At 33.2% G+C, this 4,266-nt stretch overlaps 1 pseudogene; it reads right to left on the bottom strand.

Annotated features, from left to right (window-relative positions):
• Window positions 1–2,440, bottom strand: part of LOC18027300 — a 24,233-nt pseudogene extending 21,793 nt beyond the window's left edge.
• Window positions 2,441–4,266: the final 1,826 nt, after the last annotated feature.

The following is a 4,266-nucleotide window of genomic DNA, read 5'->3' as shown; positions in this document are numbered from 1 at the left end:
ATTTTCTCTGGGGAATAACGGCTGAAGATAAGTAATATCAATTGATTATCAAAGATATTGGAGAAATGCTTTAGTTCTCAAGATACTTAATGGATAAATAGTTTACAGTTACACTAACCTGACCAAGAAAGAGCTCTGCCAAAACACAACCAGCAGACCATATATCTATGGACGATGTATACTATGTGGCCCCAAAGATGAGTTCTGGATCTCGGTAATACCGAAAACAAATATATGATATGTTTGGTTCACCTTTCACCTGAAGTGAATAGTCACATGTTGCAAAGATCATGAAAACAAATAAAATGCAATTGATTTCATGAGACAGAACACATAAGCAGTGGAAAAATAAATGAAACAGCATATATAAGGTAAAACCTTGCCAATACTTTTGCACTTCCAAAATCACACAGATTACACTGATGAGTGAAGGGATTAACCTACAGAACGCACCAGAGAATTGGATTACAGTCTAGTAATGGTTACTGAAGACAAACACAATAGATCAACTTACCAAAAGGTTATGTGGTTTCACATCTCTGTGGCAGACACCAGGAGCAGTATGGATATAAGCCAAGCCTTTGAAGATCTGCACAAAATATTTGCTAACCCGTTTCAGGATCAATAAGAAAAACCAAGAATATTTGTGGCAGATAACAATGCATACCTGGTATGTATAAAGTTTGACATTAAAAAAAGGCATCCTCTAGTTTGAACTAGTATAGTGCTTCAAAATCCGGTACAAAGTCTCGGGTACATACTCCATAACAAGGTTGAGGAAGAGCTCATCTCTACTCGTTGTAGAGAAGAAACAATGCTTCAAAGAAACCACATTAGGGTGGTTTATTATTCGCATTAATTGCAGCTCATGGTTTTTATAGAACCAATCTTGCAAAACCTTCTTAATGGCTATGATTCTCCAGTTTCCAAGCACTTCTCTTAGAAAGGTAAGTTCATAAATTGATCAGAAATGAAAGAAAAAAGCTATTGCCTATAAAAGCTACAAGCACAAAAAATACCTGGAATACAATTCCGAAAGATCCTGTTCTAGCAACCCGCTCGGCCATGTAACTAATTGTTTGTAAAAGGTAGAAGGAGGAAACATAAGCTAATAGGCCTACTTAAAGTTGGCATTAATGAGCCACAAAGTATTAACCCTAAAACTTAGGTAACCTTACACATGGTAGTGTGCACCGAATTCATGAGCAATAACTGCCTTATTTGTAGATTTAATCCTACCTGTTTAGGTTCACTGTTTTTGCCTCCAATTGTAGTGGAAATGATGTGACTGGTAACAGCATCATTTCCCTCTATAACAGCAGCAGACATTACCTGCAATCAAACAAGAACATATTATTACAAGCATTAAACTATTCTTGTCATCAAAGAATAAAGAAAACTGGTAACATTTAGTGATTTCTCCCCTAATAAACATCAGATCACAAAATAATAACCAATAGAAAAACCAATCTAAATTATTTGAATCCTTCTTCACTCAGTCTATGTCAAGCATATGGTCTTTTAAATAGCTTTCAAACCCAGCAACATTAGGATGTCAACATCTTGTGGACATCAAATCCGTACATTCAAAAGATACAATCATTACACACCATGGAACAAACACTATTAAGAATGAAGAACAGACCAAAAGAACACAACAAAACAAAAGAGAGTTCAGAATCAATACAGACTGCAAAAAGAAAGAATGGGCCAAGAATCACATAATTACACGAAGACTACAAAACCTGTCAGGATTAAAACTCGAAGACCCACAAGTACTTTTTGGAGTGAACAGTTTTGAATCAAACAAGCGAATATGAATAACAAAAGCCAAATAAAGTAATAAAATTCACCCGAGGAAATATTTAATAGATGAAAGGGCAAAAACCAAATTAATCAGTAAAACAAGCATCTTCATCGTGTTCTTCCTCTTAAATTTTCTGTAACCTAATTATTTTGTCTTCAAAGGTTAATACTACTGAATCAGGGTCTTCACTAGGAATAGGTTGAAACTTTCATCTGAATACAAAAAATTAAGACTAGCTACTATCAAGTCAAATTCGCCATCTTCGATGAGAAAAGCCACTTCGTGTGAGCTCAAATCAGAAAACAACACGAACGAGCCCAAGAACACAGATCGATTCACTGAGACACCGAAACAAGAAAACCCGGAGCTAGATCTAGCCGAGATCTAGAAACACCCACCATACGTAAGATTGAAATGCATAGTTTACCAAACATAGACGTAAGAGGATCGAACAGAGAAAGAGAGACTCAAACAAACAGAAAGGTAAAAAACAAAACCTTGTCTGTATATCGGGACGATGTTTCAAAGCATCACCGTCGCGAAGCTGCAGCGGCTGAGGAGCTGTATCGGAGGCTGAGGCCACAATGGTATAGAGGTCATGTGCTTTACAGCTCTTCGTTCTCTCTCTCTCCCACACTGAAGAATAGTAAAGACTCTCTCTTTTTTTTCTCCTCTCTCCTACTGTGTCTAAACTTCAGAATTCTTTCAAAGATACCAGGAGGACCCACTCGCGAATACAGCGCATAGGTGTTATGTTCCAATGAGAATGCTAATCTCGTAATTAGTTTTCATTACTTGATGATATTATTAGCAGTGAAGTGAATACTGAAAAGTGTTGATAACCTCACAATCCCCTTAACAAATAACTGGGACAGCCAATTTTTGAAGATTAATATTGTTACTGCATCAGATATAGAAATTATAATTACAACATAGTGCCTAGTGATAACACGATTTTTAATTTGGGTAACATCTGATAGCATTCGCAGATTTTTGCAAAAAAATAAAGTTAAAAATCTGCTCACATATTCTCTCACCTCACCATTTTTTATTCTTTATCATCTGAAAATCGTTCACAAAAATCCAGTACTCATGGCTGAGTCATCACTATCTTCCCGCAGATCCATCTTACCACATCACCATTGATTCAGATTTCAAGTTCAACGAGTCCAATTTGTACTTCGATTTGTCTGATTTTCGTAGGAAACTCTTTAAAGCCGATCAAATTAGAATTAAACAATCCGGTATATATCGTCTCTGGTCACCATCACCACCACAACGGTATTATCAATGGATACTAATGTTAGCATATAATATGTCATTGTTATCGATATAATTCTATGTAATTTGTTGTAATCATTGTTATCATGTTATTCACTTTGTAAAGAAAAAAACAAATATTTTTTACTTTGTTTTGAACATCTTCTTCATTAATTAGAATTTAAGCGATTACAGTAGGGTAGGTACATTGTTAGCATATTATGATAGTTAAAATTTACTGGATAATTATTTGGTTAACATGTTAACATTAATATCTGATACTTATAACGTGTTAACAATATGTATGAGACCTGTTAACGAGCTAACAATAAAATATAATATTTGTTAATGTGCTAACAATAATATTTGATATTATTATTAACCTGCTAATAATAAAAATAATACTTGTTAACAACACAAACCAATACTTTACTATTGTTATCGGTATAATTCTATTGTTAGCAGGTTAATAATAATATCAAATATTATTGTTAGCACATTAATATACTATATAACTTTTAGCATTTTAGCCAAATAGTTTTTTTTTATTAAATGTTAACTTATTATTCAAATTTTGGCAAAAATGAACAATAACATTACGGTAGATGAACAGTGGTACTGAGAAACTAATATAAGAATATTTTTTTATTATAATGGCATTGACGTAATTAAATCAAAGAGAGAAGGACCTTAATGGCTTAAAAAAGTTTCTCTTTGTTACTTTTCTAATTTTTAAAATAACATTACCATATACCTATTAAACTGGTCAACTATGTATATTGACCTCAACCACTCTTTCTGAATTGGAAAAAATAGTTATAAAAAATAGCATAAGTGTATGTATTTCCCACTCGTAGACGACTCTTTACCAATTTTGTGTGGTAAGAAAAATAATACTCATACCATTGTCTATGTCTAGTGTTGAAGAGATTTTCCAATAATCTATTACATAAAATAAATTTAATTTACGAAAGAAAAATTCGGAAAAAAATCTATACATATGTTCATTTTAGTTAAACTATGGAAACTAATGAAGAATTCAACAAAACCAAGATTCTTTCTAGTAATGATGAAACTTATTACAAATAAGAAAGCGTACAAGTACATGTAATCTCAGTTTACAATAAACCTCTCATTACTTAGCAAAAAATCATCTTTCCAACAAATTCTTCTAAACCCTTTGATCGGATTAGCCATAG

The sequence above is a fragment of the Eutrema salsugineum genome, unplaced genomic scaffold, assembly GCF_000478725.1.
Source record: "Eutrema salsugineum unplaced genomic scaffold, Eutsalg1_0 scaffold_10, whole genome shotgun sequence".
Taxonomy (NCBI): Eukaryota; Viridiplantae; Streptophyta; class Magnoliopsida; order Brassicales; family Brassicaceae; genus Eutrema; species Eutrema salsugineum.
The sequence above is the reverse complement of the archived record's forward strand: the minus strand, read 5'-3'. Positions and strand labels throughout refer to the sequence as shown.